The sequence below is a fragment of the Lycium barbarum genome, chromosome 10 (genome assembly GCF_019175385.1).
Source record: "Lycium barbarum isolate Lr01 chromosome 10, ASM1917538v2, whole genome shotgun sequence".
Classification (NCBI taxonomy): Eukaryota; Viridiplantae; Streptophyta; class Magnoliopsida; order Solanales; family Solanaceae; genus Lycium; species Lycium barbarum.
This window is the reverse complement of record NC_083346.1, coordinates 104,316,948-104,339,269: the sequence shown is the minus strand read 5'-3', so window position 1 is coordinate 104,339,269 and position 22,322 is coordinate 104,316,948. Positions and strand designations below refer to the sequence as shown.

At 34.1% G+C, this 22,322-nt stretch overlaps 1 pseudogene; it reads left to right on the top strand.

Annotated features, from left to right (window-relative positions):
* The first annotated feature begins 4,034 nt into the window (after positions 1–4,034).
* LOC132613229 (protein trichome birefringence-like 42) lies at positions 4,035–15,139 on the top strand (annotated as a pseudogene).
* The last annotated feature ends 7,183 nt before the right edge of the window (positions 15,140–22,322 follow it).

The following is a 22,322-nucleotide window of genomic DNA, read 5'->3' as shown; positions in this document are numbered from 1 at the left end:
GTCTGCTTAACCAATGTGATTCCAGGTAAGGGCTCTATATTATCCTAAAGGGAAGGGATTAGGCATCCTTTAGAATCCGTTAACTTACGGTTATCCGACCAAACTTAGGTTAATTAATTAATGCTTAAATAAGATGCCTGAAATTTAAGAAATGGGGCTAGGAAATGTTGCTAAGATTTTTAAGAAAATATAAGAATGTTGCTTAAGATAGGATTTAGAAAGAATATAATAATCTGCATAAAAAGAAAATTTTAAATGCCTTTTAAAATAAGACTTATAAAAGTTGCTAGGGCTTTAAATAAAAATACTATTTGGAGTGGGATTTGTAGAAATTATAATAATTTGCATAAAAGGAAACTTCAAATGCCATTTAAAATAAACTTATAAATGTTGCGAAACTTTAGATAATAATGCTATTTAAAAAAATATGATTGCTTAAAATATATAAGTAGAAAAAATGTGAATTTGTGCAATGTTTAATAAATATTTGAAATAACTGAAATGCCAGGATATTGATTAATTTTAGGAGTATAAAAATACGAAAATAGCTAATAAAAACTCTCTTTATCCTTTTCATTACTTCTTATTAACTGTGCTTCGCTAAAATTTTATGATTGATTCAAACTTGAAGAGCTATTTATAAAATATACTTGAATTTATGTTTACATATTAGTGACGTTTTGGAATTTTCTAGGATAATAAGAATAAAATATGATTCTCTTAACTCGAAATATAAAGTCGTGCTGTTTTGCAAATCAATCATTCCAAATAAAATAATATTAGACATTATAAATAGTTTTAACACATCAAAAAATAGACTTATGGAATTGATTGTTAATCTTCTTTAATCTAACTACCCATTGCTAAACTATCCATACTAATTTCCAATAATTCATCTAAGCCAAGGGACAACAGAATAAGGAAAAAGTGTTAGTCAAATAATATACAAGTTAAAGGCATAAAATAAAGCAGAGGCATAAATAAAGTTAAATGGGCTCAGCCCATTTTTTAGGACTGCTGCTGTTGGGAATGGGCTCAGCCCATTTTAAAGCTGCTGCGAACTGTTCATGCTTATTGGGCTTTGGCCCAAGATTTCTTTTTCCGCTGTAGACTGTTGCTGCCGTATGGGCCTCGGCCCAACATTATTTTTTATTCAACTGATAGGGCTGACTCGATAAAGAGTTTCGTTGGGCTTTAGCCCAACATTGAATGCGGAAGAAGGACGAGTCCCTCGGACTCATATGCGATGGTCATGCATAAAACGGAAAGAAAAGAATTAGTACATAATCAAAGAATAGGGTCGAAACATACGAACTGTAAACTAGGAAATAGATCAATAGGTTGTACATATACCACGTGTATCAAGAATGAAATAGAGGCAGGGAGAAAAAAGAAAGGTTTCAGAATAATTCAGGCAACCCACAGAAGGCTCAAATCAAATAAGTCACTTAAAATCAAATTTAGACTGGCCCAATATGAACTGAAAGTTTAGTACGTAAAGGAGGCCCAATAATAAATAACTAACAAGACTTGACCCAACTGCATGCATAGACTACAAATTTGTACTTGTACCAATGATCTACCTGATTCATGCCAAATACACAAGTTCCCTTATGCTAACAGTGTGCAGGACTGCCTATATCTGGTATATTCAAGTATATCCGTGGTATACTTGCTCGTAAATCTACAACCAGACCCACATAGAGGAGGGGGAAGAAAGAAAGAAAAAAAGAGGCGAAGCAACAATTCCGATTCCTAGTAGCTGTTAGGCAAATTAATCTCAGTTACTCAAAACATGACACATAATTTCGAGATATTACCATCCCAACAGAATCACTATAGCAGCAGTCTCAAAAGACTGCTGACTTCCAATTCACAAAAAAAAATGATCTTCTTAAAATCTTTGTGGGTATTTAAACCAGTCACCAGGTCCTATGTATTAAACTTATTTTTTACTTAACAAACTTTCAGATAAGCACATAAAAATCTTTTATGCGACCACTGCAAGTTCAAATGAGGACAAAATGACTTGTGTTTTTGACACACACACACACAAGCAAAGTCTACAGACCAACAACCAGACATTGTTAACTTGAAAGAAATCTAAACGAGGCAGCAGCCATGTGAAACAAGTTATGCTCTTAGGAAATATATCAAATCAGCTTTTCAGACACCAACCAATTGACTATTCATGCCTTCGATATCGAATCTGTTTCAGTGTCAGTGAATGCCAACAGTATGGTCGTATGTTTATCATCACTCAAGAAAACAACAAAGGAATGAAAAATATAGACATCAGGTGCATGACTGAAGCAGACAACATCACTGATCAAGATGAGGTGCCCTAGAGGCCATGTGATTCACACAGACAAACACACAGCATGCATACTGTTGGAATAGAAGCTGAGGGGAGGAAAGCATTCAAGAGGACCCATATCAAGAGGAAACAAAGTTATCATATGAATATTACAAGGTAACTTGGGCTCAGGAAAATGCATAAGCATGCAACAAACATAATCAAAGAGGACAAGCAGCTATAAGCAATGCAGGAGAACATACTAAACTTAGTTGAAGTCATCAGGTGAGATATTTTCAGCATGAAGTGAAATAACAGGCTATGGTTGGTGAAGAACTGAGTTACTGTGAAAAGACAAGATAAGGACATCCTGGCAGTCTATATCAATGACTGTCCCAAGCCAAACTCAACATACCAAAGCAAATACAAAGCACAATTACATGCATAACCAAAACACTTTCTCAGAGTCAAAGTAAACTTATTAAACTGTATGCAACATCATATAGGTTGGTTTAGCTGGTCAACTTCAATTCTAAAATGGTTCCCTGAATTTGACACAATTTACATATACACCATATTTTAAAAGTTAACAGTTTCCACTTTTAACTTGGAACAAACTTTTGACTCTGAATCTAGTCTTCAAACTGGCCTTGACAAACTAATCCTTATTTTTCTTTAACAGATCTCTCAAATGCATTTGAGCATATTATTACCGGTTTAATAAGTCTTCATTTTCCTAACTCATCTTAAACAAACACAATAGCATATTTGTCAAGAAAGGAAAGGAATACAATAAACCCTTTAATCAATTTAACCTTATGCTTAAACATACACTAGCTCATGGATTCTTGGTAATATTTGGCATCCTTTTATGATAGTGAGAAAGAGCCCATGATTCTTGCTAATGATGTTAATCAGTTCACAAGTGGCATAACTTAATGACTCATACACAGGTAATGATATCAACATAATTAGATAGACTGTGAGCCTGAAACATGCAAGATTAAGCCATTTAAGTATGCAAATATGATCCTTGAAGCTGATATAGGCGGATAGCGTATCATCTTGAGGGATTAATTTGAATTCAACTAATCACAGGGAACCAAGTCTATACGAAAACTTATCAAATAATATAGGACTTCACAGAGATGAAATGAACAATAGCTAATCCTTTAACAAAACATGCCCTTGAAACACCGGATGGATCTAAACTGGCTTACAAAGCCAACATACTCACAGAATTAAACCAAACAAAACAGGTCATGATTAATTCGACCAGAATAATTACGAATAAAATTGAAACGAAAACAAAAATACAATTAAGCGAACCAATCGACAAAGACAGTTTAAAACATTCCAGCGGTCACTAAAATAACTTTAAAAGGAGGGAATTTACCTTCTTCGGGTGCAGCGAAGTGGGTACGAGTCCTCGATTCACACTCGAACACTTCAAAACTCGATTCCCAGAGATAAAAAGGACTGATAAAACTGAAATTTTGCTTAGGAGGTTTTTTTTTTAGCGACAAAAACGAAAGCTTTCAATTTCTATAGAATTTTTTGGGCTAAAGAACTCAATTTTTTCAAGGGATTTTGTATGGCTCCGAATTTCCTCTTCGGGAATCTCTCTGCTCCCCCTTCGCCGTTCAACTTTTGATCCTATTTATAGGGCTCGTTTGTGTTTAAAAAAAAAAAAAGAGGAGCGTCGGGGAGAGACGATCGGCGTTGGGAACAAGAGGAGATGGAAGTGGCAGGGAGGAGGATGGCGTGGGGAACAAGGGCGAGTGGAATGGCAGGGAGGGTGGGGATGGCGATGGTGGGGAGAAACTTGAGGAGAGAGAGAAGTAGAAGAGAGAGATGAAGAAGATGGAGGAGGCGGAAAAAATGAGAAAAAAAGAAAGAGATGAGAGGTTAGGGTATTAGTATGTTGGGCCGGGTCGGGTCAAAAGAATGGGCTGGTCCGTTTGGGCTGGCCTATTAATTTAAATGTGGGTTGAAAATGTGGGTTAAGTATTAAAGTCGTGGCCTAATTATTTGGGTATGAAAATGATATTGTATTTGTATTTTGGGCCATTAATTTGGCTAAAAAATATTGGTCCTTCCTCCGCTATTTTAATTATTTTCGGGCTTCCAATTTAATAACTGGTATAATATATATTATGTAAAGACAATAAATAATTAATATGTAAAAAAAATAGATATTTTATAAAATGCTGTCTTGTAATTAATTTAACGAGTCCAAACTCAAAAAAATGAAATGATGACAAAATCATCCAAAATTTGTAGTAAAGTGATACTTGTAATGTCAAAAATAAAAGTAATGATATTAGTAGTAGTGGCAATAAAATATTGTAAAAATAAAGTATTTAGCTCGTCAGTAAATTTAGAAAACTGAGTAAATTAAATAAAGGAGGGACAAAATTGGGTGTCAACACTAGTATCTATCTATATCTACATAAATCTGCGTGATTGACAATGCCTATGTGGGCATATAATATGCATGCTCATACCTATCAATGATGATCGTGCATCTATATGAGTGCGTATATAACGCCTGATGTATGTGCGTATATAACGCCTGTAAGCCTCTATGGCATCTCATCATATCATATTGGCTCCTCTGTGGCCATAATCAATATCAATATCATTATCATAGTAGTAATGCGTATATAACGCCTGTATTTCTTCTCATACTTTACATATATCTAGTATTCGCGTATATAACGCCTGATATGCGTGTGCGTATATAACACCTTCTAGTCAAATGTACATAAATATATAATGAATGTAATGCATGACTAAGCTATATGTACAGAACTAGCTACATAAGACTGGATCCATGAATAGAGGGATTTCTCATAAATAGGGTACATGAACATCAAAGACTGAAGTACTTCTAATGCTTCTAAGAGTAGAGTAATATGGAAGCTCGCTTACTCATTTGTTGGATCATATCATAGGATCATGCCAAAAGAAGGAAGGAATGACCTTAACATACCTTGGAGTATACTCAATCATCCAACTTCTACCTCTCGAACTTGCAAGTCTACAATTAAGATAACACACGGCTTAGTTAGACTACTTACTTCGCTTACTAACCATCCTCAAATACGTATAAAGCTCAACGAACTGTAGACAATAAATTCCTTTGTGAGCTTACAACTCTCCAACTCCTCATTCAATCCCACATCAACTACAATACTCACATCAACAATGACAACACATATACATATCAAAATATAATCACATCCATCCCCAATCATCTCTTAACATAACCCTTAGTCACTATCTTGCCCATCATCAACTTACCACTTCCACAACTATCCCCTCTTTACTAGAATCACTAAAACTCTTGATAGTAAACTCAAATACAAGGGTAGGAATTATTTTGCATACCTTCAGGGGTCAAGAATCCCAAGAATCACTTCAACTTCAACTCCCTATGCTTCACAATCTTGGAGAAACCCTAGAAGCAACCTTCCTCTTCACAAGCTCGGGTTTACGGGGTTCGGATCTTGTCAAATCTTCACTAATATGATATAAATGTTGGGAGAGCAAAATATTAGGGTTTTCTAATTTGGAGAGAAGGAAAATATGAAATAGGGTCGTGAACCACCTATTTATACTTGAAAGCCAAAAGGCTCCAACGGTCCGGTTCGACGAGCGGGTCGACGGCCGGTCGATGAGTCGACGATCCATCGACTTGCACCGTCAACCTGTGCCTGCAGATGCAAGGCTGCGGGATCCAATCGACGCCGCACGCCGACGGTCCGTCGAACATGTCGACGATGACTGGTGTCCTGCAGGTTTTCTGATTCAGTTCAGATCACGTCGACTCGATTCGTTCAACTTCTAACTCTATAAATTGCCAGGAATATCTGCTGGTACCCTCGTACACGGGGTAAGACATTTTCTACCTTGAAACTCGGGCTCGGGTCTCTATTCCAAGGGCATACCCGACTAGAAAACCATAGGTTCTACTACTATGAACACGAAGGGTGTAACAACTCACTGTTTTGCTATCATAAAATACGGCCATAGAATACGGCCCGTACTTTGAAATCCGGTCCGTATTTCTGGGCATATTTCACCCGTTCCCTAGACTGCTCATTGTTCTGTAACGTTACATACGACCACAGAATACGGCCCGTATTTTGAAATACGGTCCGTATTTCTGGGCATATTTCGCCCGCCACCAGCTGTGTATATATATAGCGGGTTCAGTTAATTTTATCACTTATTCACATTCTTATAAACCCTAAGGATGAAAATCTTTTCTCCAAGTCTCCAAACATAAAGGTAAGAACATCTTTAACGTTATAATCAATCTAGCATTAAACCCGTGATTCTTAACATGATTTTTGAATGAAAAACCTAGGGTTTGCAAAGTAATCATTCTCAAAGTGACTCAAGCTAGGATTTTGGGTGTTATTCGCTAAGAAGGCGAATTGTTAGGATACGTAAGGCTTAATTAAGGTATGTCTCTCTTTTAAAAATCTTATTTTGGATGTATGTCTTCTTCTCAAAAGTTCTTTATTGAATAAAAAGGTGAACTTCTCATACTTTAAAACCCTATTTCATGCTTTGATTGTGGTTGGTGTGCGTGAGGGGACAAGTCCACATTAAACCTTGATTGTATTATCCTCTATATACGTATTTGAAATCATAATCGTTTTCTTCTATAAGATGATCAATAATGATGGCTAAGGGTTGGTAATAATGTTTTCATGTTGAACCATGACAATGGAGTCTTGTTTAAAGAAGTGGAAACGTTTTCAAGATTATCTATGAAATTATGGACCTTCGTAATGGCATAATGAACCTTAATGCTAATTGATGGTGTGACTACTTTGAGACAAATTGTGAATCGGCTTTTATGCTATGAACTTTATTGTTGTGTTTGGCCTAGCTACTCGAGAGAAAGGGTAGCCACTATGGATCTTAGTGTGGTAATTGCCTAGCCATTCGGGAGGAAGAGTGGCCACTGCCGGGTTCGCTACTCGGAGTGCGGTTTACATTGATTTCACATGGTTTTCAGAATTGATTTCTTTAAGCATTATTGTATTCTATTTTCATATTACTTGTTGTCCCCGAGGCACTCACTGAGTACAAAGTACTCAGGCATACCATTGTTGTTTTTTATGGTATGTTAGGTAACGGAGAAGAGCAGGTTCTTGATACTTTAGGCGCTTAGGAAGGACTTGCTGTGGCTGCTGACTTGGTGAGCCCACATATTCATTTGTGGGACACCCCTATTATATTTATTCATTATTTTAGTACTTTAGCGAGCTGTGTCCCGATGTGTCAGACATTCATTCTTTATTTAGAAGCTCCATAGTATACATTCTTGTGGGTAGTTGTCGAGTTGATTAACTCTTGGGCATGTGATACGTTTTGATTAAGTGTTATGACATTAAAGACTTCCGTTGATTTAATTCATATATCATGACTCGTTTGAATTTGTTTTATAAACTGTTGGAGGTGATATTGAACCTGGCGGGTTCAAGTGTTAATAGTGCATCATTTAGGTTCTTCCGATGTTGTTCATGACGTCGGATGCCGGTCACGTCTAGGGTGGTGTTTGGGGCGTGACATAATCAACAAGAAATCAAGGTTTAGCGAGAAGGAAGGAGGAAGAAGGTAACGCAAAATTTAGAGAGAAGATTATTTCATTCAGTGAGTAGTATGTTGTTTTGTTGATTCATTTGTACAATATACAAGTGTATATATACACATATACCCAACTGAATCTATGCTAAGTTCCTCATAACTGTCATTAGAAAAATAACTAACTATTTCTCAACTTCCCTAACTAACTTAACTACTTTCCAGAAGAGATAATATTGCAATTTTGCCCCTGCTCACTGATTTCACTTTGTTCAGCACTTATAGTTCCAATTTATAATTGTTAGATGTTAAAGAATGTCCACGATATGTTTGATTAATTTGTCATGATTTAATTTATTCAGTTTACAAGGTCTGATTTATTCATGTAGTTGATCTTTTCATTTGATAAGCTTAATTTATAAATCATGTAATTTACAATTAATTTCCTCTTGAAACAGAGGTTTGAAAGGCGGATAGGAAGAGACAGATAGCTTAAGTTGCACTTCCTTTGTCTCAAAATATTTGTCATGTTTTTTTTTAAGAGTTAATTTGATTAATTTTCAAATATAAATTAGATAATATTAATTTTAATATTTTAAAATTAAAATTTAGATATTCGAAAAGTATACGAAATATTATAAATTGCAATTCTTCTCATATTAATATCATGAAAAAATATAGCTTAAAATATTGGTCAAATTCGAAAAGCGAAATATGGTAAGTATTTTGGGATGGAAGGATCATTAATTAAGCTTTCGTCAAGAATCAATTTAGGATGAAGCTATACCAATTTAGTATCCGGATGCCAAAAATATAAAATGAAAAATTGCTTAAGCTGTATTAATTAAGCTTTCTTCAAGAATCAATTTGGGTTGAAATTATACTATCTGGATGCCAAAATATAAAATGAAAAATAGTTTAAGCTGTACTATTAAGCTTTCTTCCGGAATCAATTTAGGTTGAAGTTATAGCAATTTAGTATCTGGATGCCAGAAATATGAAATGAAATTAATGATGTTAATTATGTAGTACATATATTTTTCATACAAAAGATGAGTGCGTTCCTAAAACCAATCCTCTTAATATGGTTAATATGCTTCTTATTTTATTTAATCTAGACCCCTAAAAATTAATTAGGACAAATGTCACTCGTCAAAGCGTGCACTTGACGAAATGTAATTTACATTTTCCGACATTTTTTCCCATTCAGAAGACGTCATTAATCACTTGGGACTAATTAATTTACATTTTCTGCAAGAATGATTTAATATCATTAATGAAATAACGACTCATCACCATTGAGAATTACTATACATGATTTGATTAATAAACGACTCATTAGATGGCATTTCATTTGTTTAACTATATATATTGTCATTTCCAGTCTACATTTTCTCAACATGGTCTTATCTAATGGAAAGGACTAGCTTCTATATTCATTTTCTTCTCTCCTTAATATCATTCTTTATTCACAAATCAAATGGGATGAATTTAACAATGGAGGGCAAAACGAAAAAGCTAGAAAATTGGGAAATTGTAGTTTGTAACTTTGCATCAAGGAAGTTGGGTTTATGATGATTCTTACCCACTTTATGATTCATTAAGTTGCCCTTTTTTATTTAAGGGTTTCAACTGTCGTAAGAATGGCAGGCTTGATAAGTCTTATCTCAAATATAGATGGCAGCCTACTGCTTGCCATCTACCCAGGTATGACTTGTAAACTCTTTTTTCTGGTTCTAATTCAGTTTTTTATGGATTGGATTATGCTAATGAAAATATGTATATGAAAAAATAGAGATTGTTCTGTTGGGCTAAAACGGCCCAAAGATACTCTGAACATGATGTGATATTGTCCGCTTTGGGCCAAGCCCGCACGGTTTTTCCCAAAAGGCCTCACATCATTAAGAGTATCCAACTCCTTATAAGTAGCTCCTTTTTCTTTCCAGCTACCAATGTGGTACTTTGTTCGCATATCTAACAATTTCCCCCTCGAACTAAGTTCACGTAGCTCATTATCATACCATGGATCAGAGATTCAACATGTCTGTGTGTCACCCACACTGTCAGAGTATTTACAGTCACCGAAGCCCAAAGGCTGTGTATGCGTCTTCAAAGCTACGGGTAAAGGTTGTAAACCGTCCCATAGACAGGCAAAGGGAATAAGCCGGGCCCCACGCCACACTATGCCATCTTCATGCTCGTCCCGCCAAACCATTGGCTCTGATACCAGTTGTTGGGCTAAAACGGCCCACAGATACTCTGAACATGATGTGATATTGTCCGCTTTGGGCCAAGCCCGCGCAGTTTTCCTCAAAAGGCCTCACATCATTAAGAGTATCCAACTCCTTATAAGTAGCTCTTTTTTCTTTCCAGCTACCAATGTGGTACTTTGTTCGCACACCCAACATGTTCGTGATATTTTCAATGATGCACATAATAAGTAATCAGGGGCGGACATATATATTTTAAGGTTATGAGTTCTTAATTCTAGAATAAGATAGTATTTGAGTTCCGAATAAATTGTCTATACATATCATGTAACAATATTTTTAATGCATATAGAGTTTGGACTAAAGATACTAAATTTTAGCGCGCGAACTCATAACTTCAATGCTTGAGTTACAGTTGAAAATATATAATGGATATAAGTAGAGTTTTAATGAAAAAATCAAATGTAAAAATGATGATTGAAAGACAGTCTCATAACTTATCTTCCGAACTCATAACTTCAATGATAGATCAGGGGAAGATCCAGAGAGTAATATGTGAGTTCATAAGAATCTAGTATATATACTCACATAAGAATCTAGTGTGTATGTGTATGTGTGTGTATATATATTTTTTTTTCCGGGCCCCATACATATAGCTAGTAAAATACTCGCTAAATTTATAAATATTTAATTGTGTACCTAGTTATTAATGTATATTAAGTCGTTATAGGAACTCATAAACTTTAAATCTTGAATCCGTCTCTACCCATTTGTATAAATTATAGAGAAATTCATCATCAGTCCATTTTATTTAAAATGAAATTAATATTGCAGTGAAAATATTGTAGTAAAAGTGAAATATGTTTTCTTGAATTTTGAAAATAGGTTTAATGGAAGAGCTTTGCTGGAAAAAATGAAAGCTAAAGAGGTAGTGTTTGTGGAGACTCATTAGGCAACAATCAATGGGAATCCCTTGCATGTTTGCTTCATGCAGCTATCCCTGCTTCCAAATACGTCTATGAGCCAGGGGATACTCTTGTCACTCTCAAATTTGCGGTAAGCATAATATTTACAAACACAACTCTAATTAAAAAGGAATTTCATTTATATATGCTATCAGTTTAAATACTACGGATTCAAAATTTAAACTTGTAGTGTAGTCATGTATTAGGTTTACTATTGAAATCATAACAATTTTATAATTATAGGCAGTGTTGTAAAAGGTGGGGGCATAGGGTGGGACGTTTTAAATATGTCTCGGCAAGACGTAAGCTTCTATGAGTATTTAATTATTAGTATTTCATAAAATAATATAATTACAATAAATATTTTTAAATTAGTAAAATTACATAAAAAAAATAAAAGAAATTTGTAAATAAATGAATATATATAGATGTGCTTGATCCTCACAAAAAATTAATTAAAGCAATCCATTATACGCCACTTACAACTTGTAATTATATATAACATAATTTTACAAGTATAAATAATACAATGAAATAAAAGCTATTATGAAATGCAAATCAACTCTAACGTCTTAACTTTCAAACAATGAAATAATCACAATTTCTTAAAATAATATTACTATCAAACTATTCATTTTATCTCCTAATAAGCAATTAATCAATAAACTTTATCAGTATTATAATTAAAACGTAACTTCTTCATGAATAAAAATAAAATTACTTTCAAATAGCGAAATAATAAATATGATAATTTTGATACATAGGACAAAAGACCAATGACAAGTGAAAATGTACAATTCGGCTATGTATTTTTAAAAGAAATATTAAGTGATATGCACCCTCACGATGTTCTCAAATAGTAAATATCCAATACTATGACTTGTTATTTGAGTTACACCCAATCATCTTATTTCTATAACTGAAACCTATTAAGTATCATTCATTTGTTAAAGAATTATGAGGGTCAGCGATTTTAATTAAGGAATTTAACATATAATTTATTAAGCCTCATAGGAAATAAGCCCCGCACATGAGCCCCGGGGCATTTTGCTGGTGACCTGTCCCGAGGCGAGTCATGTAACTGCCTTTTAAAATGTTAATTATAGGTTCAACATTTCATACTTGTTAGTTGCCATCTTAGAGATTTTTCACATGCATATTTATGTAGAATTTGTTATCATCCTGTCTAACAGTTTAAGTTATTAGAGATAACGTAATTTTATTTAGTTAATTAGGCTTTTCAACATGTTTGGCCCTCATGTGCAGGTCTATTACTTTTCCCTAGTCAAGCACGTGTAGTTTTTTATAATGAGAGGCGGTGGGACTTAATAGGAGTTTTGCCTCCTCTTATAAGAACATATTAAAATGTGTGATCATCTCATTTGAAAAATTAAACTGTTCGAGAGGTCACACTTTTATTTAATTAATTATGTCTTTAACAATCAATCTACTCTAATTAGAAAAACTAAGTTCAGCTGAACCAACTCCATCTACATTACCTCAGTCTTTAAGTATAAAGATTCTTTACACCATCAAAGAAATGTAATATGTAATAGCAGGTTAATTATCAATTTACAACTTATCATATAGATTTATCTTTAATTACCTAAAGTTCACGTAATTGTGTTTTTTAAAGAAGTTACTCTTCTTGTTGACTTACCAAATTTGTTATTTTGCCCTTGCAAGGATTATGGATTCTCAATGCAGTACTTGAAGAATGAATTTCTGGTAGACTATTCCATTGAGAAAGCTGGTCGAATTTTGAAGCTTGACTCCATTACTAGCAGCTCATACTGGAAAGGAGCTGATGTTTTAATCTTTAACAGTTATCACTGCTGGACTCATACCGGCAAATTACAAGCGTAATGCCACTACTACTCCCTTCATTTTAATTTTATGTGAAACTAAAGAATGATTTTTTTAATTTTGTGATCTTAAATTAAATATGTACGTAAATGTCTTTAAAAATCTTGTGGATCTAAATACGGTTATGTGGGCAGAGGCGGATCTGCAGTGTCTCAAACTGTTCATGGGAATCTAGTAACCTTTACTTAAATCGGGCATTTATATCAAGAACTTCATTAAGTATATAACAATATTTAGTCGGAAACACAATATAAAATAGGCTATCGATCCAGAGGAACCCATAAATATCAAACACTAGATCCGCCTTTGTAAATGAGATATCAGAATTAAAGAGTTACTCATATAAAATGTGATATTCTTTTTTAAATAAATTAAAAAGAAATTAAGACAATAAATTAAAAGAGAGGGATTAATTTTCTTTTTTGTGAATATGAATGTTCTACCCTTCATAGATTATAGGCCAATTAGTAAAAATCATTATATGGAGCTCTTAATAATTGTTCCTTTTGTTTTGTCTCCCCAATTAATGTAGGTGGGATTTCATTGAGCTTGGTGGCAAACAATTTAAAGATATGGATCGTATGAAAGCATACAAAATTGGGTTGACTACTTGGGCTAAATGGATCGACTCCAACATTGATCCTACCAAGACTAAAGTGTTCTTTCAAGGAAATCCTGCTGTCCATTTTGCGTAAGTCCTCTTAAATTTGATGAGTTACTCTCTCCTATTTCAAATATTAGTCGTTTTAGCATAGAGTTAATTAAATGAGATGTTTAAGTAGAGTTAAAGACTAGTTTGGTCAGAGATTGTTATTATTAGTGATGAAGCTAGAAATTTCGTAAAGGTGTTCATAATTTAATTTGGCGGAATACATAGACAACCTCTTAATTTAAACGTATAAAAACTAAATTTTCGACAAAGAATATTTAACTGACCACTCTTTCGTCTAGCTCCGCTATCGATTGTGACTAAGCAAATTAACAAATTTTTTGTAAAGAGTGTAAAATCTTAAAAGACTTATAATGAGAATGGGATGGAGTATTATTTAAGGATAACACTTTATTCGTGATCTTTTTCTTGGTTGGCTTTGAGACCAGTGGTGCAGACTGGGATGAGCCAAAGGAGAAAACTTGCAGCGGGCAATCTAAACCCTTAGGAGGATCAAGTTATCCAGGAGAACCTTCATAAAGGAAGTATTGAACACAATGAAGAAGCCTGCTTATTTGCGTGGTATTACATTATTGACTCAATTGACAAAAGATGGGCATCCATCTTTGTATGCCGAACGTGGTACTAGACTGCAGCCATTGGTGTGTTGCTGGAGTACCAGATACTTGGAATCTGCTATTGTATTATTTCATAAAAGTGCTTTTTTAATTAATTAATCGATGATATATCCTCTCAGTTGAAAAATACAACATTCTTGTCATGTAAAATAACAAATTGAAAGGTTCTCCCTGATTAATCAAGTGGTTAAAAGTTCACAAGTTGGATCGCAGTGTCACAAATTAGAATTCTTATAACAGTATGGTCATAAGTCGGATTGTTGCAACGTCGATACTCCATTATCGATAAGCTATGCTGAGAGAAATGCAATTATATATTCGATGTGTAATCAGTAATGTCACAAATTAAAATTAAAATAGCGTCGTATTTGCAGGCATATATATATATATATATATATATATATATATATATATATATATAATTGGACCTTCTTGCAAACTATATGAGAAAACACAGTTGGACCTCCCTTCATTGTAAACTATGTTGGTTTTTTTATTTGATAATTTTTAAAACAAAACTGGTGAAAAAATAGGGAAAATTACACAGTATGTCTACTGAGAGAAAATATTTACACGCTTTATCTCATATTTTGAGTTTGTTATCCAGTTTAGCCCATATTTGTGTATAAACACCTTTTATATACTTTTATACAAGGTTGATACATTATATATAATGCTCCCCCACCCTGGGTATAGTGTTGTATAATATTATATAATCTATATATATAATTATATAAAGCAGAATATTATATAATCTATCTATATAATTATATAAAGCAGGGCAATAGGCCCAGCATGTGGCATCTCTCATTGATGAGGAAATACATTTATCTATTTTCTCCAATTTTTAGAGTTTCTCTCCTATTTTCTTAAAACAGAAAACCAAAAAAAAAAAAAAAAAAAAAAAGAAACTCTGAAGAGCCACAATAGCAAAAAACACAGCCGTTCGGAATGGGTGTCAACATATCAATCAATATGAAACCTGGTTTCCTCTTTCTCCAACCTCAATACATTTGACCAAATTATCTGATATAAAAAAAAATACAAAATAAAGTCGCTGTAGGTTTGCTACTTATTTCTTACTCTAGCAAAAATAGCATCATCATTACGTCACTTTGAATAACATGTTTGCTTTTCCTTGCTTTTCTTTTTCCCTTTCCTTTATTTCGCGCATTTACACATTATTTTCCTCCTATCTCCATTTTCTTCCCTTGATTTCTTCATTGGTTTTTGCAGTTGCAGATTCTTTCTTATACTTTACCTTATTGTGGCATTACTATTGATTCTTTGGACAGTTATGACTCCAAATTGAAGGTTGACACAAAATAACTTCAGTCTTCTTTTTTCCACTTAAGTTTCGATAAAGATACCACAGAGATAATAAGTTAAGGTATAGCCAACACATATAACTATTTTCCTTTCCTCTTTTTCCTAAAAAAAAAAAAAAAGGTTTCTATCCTTTACCTATTTGTAGTCTTTTAATTGTCTAAGCAATTTCTTGGTTCATTTTAGCTCACGATTGTGATCGTTAGTCATCTACCAACATTTTTGCTTCTGAAATAATTACCTAATGGATGATTATTTATTTTATTTAAGGCATTTTAGAGTATTTTTTTTTTAAAAAGGAAAATGCCAGAAGAATTTACACGATAGTACTTTAGTAAGTACGCTCTATTTATCTTATTTATTCTTGTGTTCCGTCTTTGATGTTGTTTTGTTCTCTTTCTTCTTTGTCCTTTTCATTTCATTTACTTTTTATTTACTCAGATGACGCTCATTTGCTTTGTGAATTTGCAGATCTAGTCTTTAATTTTTTTTTTTAACTGTGGTGTCCGGAGCAGTTTTCGCGCACCTAGACTAATTTCACGGGATACCTCCCACCAGCAACAGGTACCAGGTACTAGTTTTGAATATTATTTTTAAAATTACATTCTTTATGACATTTTTTTGTCTTTTAGCATCTCTGCTTAAAAAATAATTGGCTAACTGATGATATTTTTTGTTTTAGGCATTTCGGGGTTCTGACAACTTTGAAAAAGGAAGGTTGAAAGAATTCATGGCGATTATGCTTTATTTCATTTATATACATTTTTATCTTCTGATGTGTGACTAATAAGAATTTAGATACTTTAATTTGGGTTTCTTTTATTAATTTTAGATCTCCTTGAATCTTTCTTAATTACATGAAAGTTAAAAAAGCTTCCTTAATATAATAGTATAATTAACTATACATTACATAGAGATACCTACTAAATAAATAAAATTAATAAACTAACATATATATATATCAATGAACCCAAACGTTTTTTTTTTTTGGGGGGGGGGGGGGGGGGGGGGGTAAAAGAACCCAAACGTATGTTATTTTATGAGCATTTCCTTTTTTATAAAAATAAAAGAGAGGTATAGTATCTAAATACGTTATTTGCTTAAATTTTTCGTAACATTCATTAATGACTTTTACGCGCGAGCAACTTTACAAATTTACTATATAAATGGTAAATGGTCATAAGATTGATCAGATGAATATACGTTAATATCTTTTTTTCCTACTCTTTAAATTTTCCTTAGAGCATAATGAATTGCTTAATATGTGATTAAATTCCTGTTTAATTATTTCATTTATCATTTATTGGAAGATAAATTTACCATTTAGTACAAAAAATTGTACAAATAGTGTTTAGATGAGGGGTAATAACATCATTTAACTTTTGATGTAATTTTGGTCATTCAACTTTACACTTAGGTCTCTCCATTTTTAGAATTTGGTTTTGCTTACCTCAATGAATTTTATAATTAAAAATACTCTCTTCATTTTATAAAAGTGTTGTGTTAGCTTGGACACACTTCTTAAAAAAACTACTCAGTCCTATAAAGTAAGATATATTTTTACAAATTTACACTTAATAAATGCCTTGAAAAAAAAATAGTTTTTAGTAGTTTCTTGATTATGTCAAAATTTCTTTACTTAAATAAGGCTAAAATTGAAAGAACAAAATCAACGCATTCTTAATTATGTAAAACAACACTTATTTTAAAACCACTTGAAAAGGTGAAACACCATTTATTATGAACAGATAGAGTATGACTTTATATCATTTCCTAGCACAATAAAATATTGATATATATATATATTAACTTGTTGTCCTTCTGGCTTTTAGTTTCGTTCCATTTTCTCATGGAAGATGAAAGTTAATTTGAGATTTATACTAACTTTCAGGAATTTTTCAACAAAAATCAGCGAATTGCTCTTTTCTTTAATTTCTTGAAGGATTGAGAATCTTCTATCTTATCAAAAATTCTAAATAATATTATCTGATTGTAAATTGACTAATTTATTTTAGGATCACACGAAGGGCGGCAATTTACTAATTTAAATAAAATGATCCTTGCTTGAACCTTTCAAAATCGACCTTCCTAAGTCTTAAAATAGTGAAGAATAAACTAAGATAGTATAAACATGTCTTGTGTTTCAGATTCAAGTGATGTGGTTAGCATTATATCTGCTATAGTTTGCACTCGCTCTGAGCATATTGACAAGCGCTGAAGTGGATCATGAGATATTTGAAGGGTACTACAATCCCAACCAAGTTTAGGTATTGTTTATACTTGAATGGTGTGTGTGTGAAGAAACGAACCCACCCTGATCGATTTTCTCTCTCTAGAATAGACGCTTTAAGAAATGAACCCACCTCGATCTTACACCGCCTGTTGGGTAATCATCCAACACCACCGTAGAATGACACCTCTACTGGGCAACCACCCGGTTAGGACGTCAGCATCGCAGATACTACTAACGATACGCCCCCAACTCCAATTCCATCTTCATCGGAAAATATTCAACGAAAGAAACATACGCAAAAGAAATGCACATCACAAAACCCTCAAAACAAGCGATCAAAGTCTTCAAACTTACTTTCTGACCATTCGAAATAGAAAATGGCACTCTGACAATCTCTTTCACTATGGAGGAAGAAGATCTCCTCGCACACAAATGCTGACTGACATTAGGCGGCAAATTCTCAAGAAACAGACCACAAATTGAAACAATCAGAAAGGAGATTAAGCGAAAATTTCAAATTAAAGTTGATCCAAATATAGGGCTTTACGATTCTAGGCATATCTTTCTTGATTTCTCCGATGAGAACAACTGCAAGAATCTATACTAAAGGCGGTATATTCCGTTTAATGAAGAGGAAGTGATACAATTACAGAGATGGACAAAGGATTTCAAACCATCAAAGGAAAAGACATTGACACCTGTCTGGGTGATCTTTCCAAGGCTAAAGTGGCATTACTTCCATTAGGAAGCAATATGCAGGTTAGTTGCATCAATTAGATATCCCTTAGCACTAGATAAAGCTAATAATTCATAAATCAGACCGAGTGTAGCCAAAGTTAGGATTGAAATTGATCTTGCAAAACCTAAACTAACTAAGATCAAGATTATGGTGGTTAACCAATCTTCTAGGAAAATAGAGGAAATCATTCAACTAGCAAAATATGAGGGGATGCCATATTATTGCTTTTAATGTATCATAGCTGTTAATCAGGACAACTCTACTCATAGTGACAATAAGATTAACTCTGACAAATAGGGCAATTTGACCGTGAGGAGAAAGTTAAATTTTGACAATGACCCTGAAAGGATCACAAAGTTTACTAACTCTAACTACTTGTCACCTGGAGGAACTCAAATCCTCCAAAGGGAAAAAACTGGGACCCCAAGGGGAACCAAAATCACTCCCACTAAAATCAATTAATGTTTAGCTTCCTCTCTTGGAATAAAATGAACATTAAAACTATGGGTGCTTAGAGAGGCCGAGAAGGCTCAGAATCTAGCACCATCTCCCTTTTGTTTGCATTCAAGAACCAAAAAGGAAAGCCAAACAACTGATCAAGTACATGATGAAGCTTGGCTTCAACCAAGCTCATAACAACCTTAATAACAAGATTTGGCTCTTTTGAGAGTCAAGCCTCTCTGTCAACATTGTTGAGAACTCTGATCAATAAATAACTGTGCATATTATTTGTTCAAATAGTTGTACTAATATTTACTTAACCTGTGTTTATACTAAGTGCACCATCTAACTCAGAAAACCTTTATGGGAGGAACTTCAAAGTTTGTCTAACAAGCTGAAGGAACCATGAGGGTGATAGGAAATTTTAATGTAATCTCTTGTCCAAAGGAGAAATATGGTGTCACTTCTTACAACATGTATAAGAGTCTTGATTTCCTAGAGTGTCTCACTGATTGTGGATTGATTGATGTATGCTTTTCAGGTGCTCAATACACTTGGTGCAGCAAATGAGGTCATCCAAGAACTATTTAGAAAAGGCTAGATAGACTTCTATATAATGAACAATGGATGGAAACTTACAATGACACAAGAGTGACTCACCTCTCTAGGATTGATTCTGACCATGCCCCCTTGTTAGTGTGTGCAAAAAAAAAAAAAAAAAATTAGAGATGAGAAACATTTCAAGTTTCTGAATTTGTGGTGCGGACACATAGACTTCTTGAAAACAGTGAAGGAAGTATGGCACACTCCAACTAAAGGTACTGCAATGTGGAAACTGCATGTGAAGATGAAGGCAGTTGCTACAAAAGTTAGTTCCTAGTCCAGGAAAGTTTATGGTGATATCTTTAAAGATGTAAATGAGGCAAAGAGAAACATTAATAAACTGTAAAGAAAACACACAGAGGATAACAATGAGGAAACTAGGAGTGCTGTGAATAAAGCTAGGGCAGAGTTTACAAGACTTTTAATGAATCAGGATGAAATTTATAGACAAAAGGCTAAAGCAAGATGGCTTTAAGATGGGGACAAAAATACAAGATATTTTCACAAGGTTATTAAGGATAGGAGAAGAAAGATGAACATTCACAACATTCAAGACCATGATGGCCATATAATACAAGGGCATCAAAACATTGCCAGAGTAGCAATCCAACACTTTGAAGAGATATTCAGGTATCAAGAATGTAAAGGAAGTTACAGAATACTGGACCAGATCTCACAATTGGTCACGGCTGACATGAACAAGATGCTCATAGCCAAACCTAGTGAGCAAGAGGTGAGAACGGAAGCGAAAAGCATTGATCCAGATATTGCTCCAGGTCCAGATGGATTTGGAGCAAAATTCTATCAGGTTTGCATAAAGTTAATCATACTAGAACTTCATAATGAAATTTTAGAGGTCTTTGAATGTGCTCCTATTCCAAGTTATGTCACTCACACCTTCTTAATCATGCTGCATAAATGCCCCAACCCTCAAACATTTTCTGATATTAGACCCATAAGCTTGTGTAATATTTTCAGTAAGATAATTGCTAAAATCCTTTCCAACAGAATTAGTCAAGTCCTTCCCCATATTATATCCCCCAATCAGAGTGGATTTATTCAGGGAAGGTCAATTACTTACTTACTCAGGAATTAGTCCAAGATATTTCAAAATTGAATATATATGATAATATTGTGCTTAAATTAGACATGGCTAAAGCATATGATAGAGTTTCCTGGCCCAATCTTTATAGAGTTATAAGGAAACTGGGGTTCAATGAGGTGTGGATTGACTTAGGTTTTAGACACATATCTAATAATTGGTACTCTATTGTGCTTAATAAGACCAGAAATGGATTCTTTAAATCTAATAGGGGTCTTAGGCAAAGAGACCCCTTGTCCCCAGCTCTGTTTGTTATTAGTGTTGAACTCCTATCTATATTACTTAACAACCTTTCTTTGGATGAGAATTACTCAAGTTACTACAGACCAAGCAGAGACCAAGTATCACTCATCTTGCATTTACAGATGATGTGATACTTTTCACTTCTGGTAAGCCATTTGATATTAGAAAAGTCTTGAAAATTCTAATTTTTTATGAGAATGTTTCAGGACAGCTAATAAACAGACACAAGAGTTGTGTGGCACTAGTACCTAAAGCCAATCTAGAGCTCAAACATAGAGTGATTCAACTAACTGGAATGCACAGAAAGGGCTAACCAATAAAGTACCTTGGTTGCCCTTTATTTGTGGGGATAATGAAAATTGTATACTTCTCAGAAATGGTGCACTCAATTACCAGAAGAATTCACACATGGCATGCAAAGTTTCTTTTGATAGGAGGTAGGATTATTCTAATCAAACATATTATGTTAGAAATACCTGTACACTCCCTAGAAGCCATGAAACCACCTAAAGGGACTTTTGAACAGCTCGAGCGTGCCATAACAAGATTTTTGTGGAATGGCAATGAATCAATGAAGAAATATCACTGGTGCAAATGGGTGAAAAATGTGCCTCCCCTTTGATTCAGGTGGAGTTGGATTCAGGTGCTTGAGGGACATTAGCAAGGCCTTCATAGAAAAGCAGTGGTGGAATCTAAGAACCAAGGAATCTATGTGGAAAGAGTATATACTTGCAAAATATTGCACAAGAACAAATCCAGTTACCAGAAAAGTAACAGGGGTGGTGTCACAAACATAGAAGCATTTTGTAGTATCAAACAACCAGTTGAGAAAAACATCTTGTGGCAAGTGAGTGAAGGAAATATATCCTTCTGGTATGATAATTGGTCAGGATAAAAAGCCTTATTATGTGCCCAACAAATGCATGCTGAATGAGGTGTATACAGATGGCAACTGCAATTGGAACAGAGCTGGATACAGAGTTCCTTGGGTAGTCAGAAATGAAGTTAATCACATTGAGATCAACTTCACTGAAAACGACAGGGACAAACCAATTTGGATCCCCAATCCAGAAGGCAAATTCACAATTTCATCTGCTTGAAATCTACTAAGGAAGAGAGCAGATGGAAACTGGCATGATAAAACAACATGGAACAAAAAATGCTCTATGAAGATCAACTTTCACTTCTAGAGAGTAATAAAAATTAAACTCTCCACAGATGACAATATAGGAAGGTTCAATATACATGGACCTTCTATTTTTTGCCGCTGCTCATCACACAGAATAAAAACGGTAGAACACCTCTTTGGGAAAAGTGACATAATTCAGGAAACATGGACAAAGATGTGCCATCCTCTAGGCCTTAAAGTCCAGAGTACCCTTTGGGACAGATATTTGTCAGCGATTG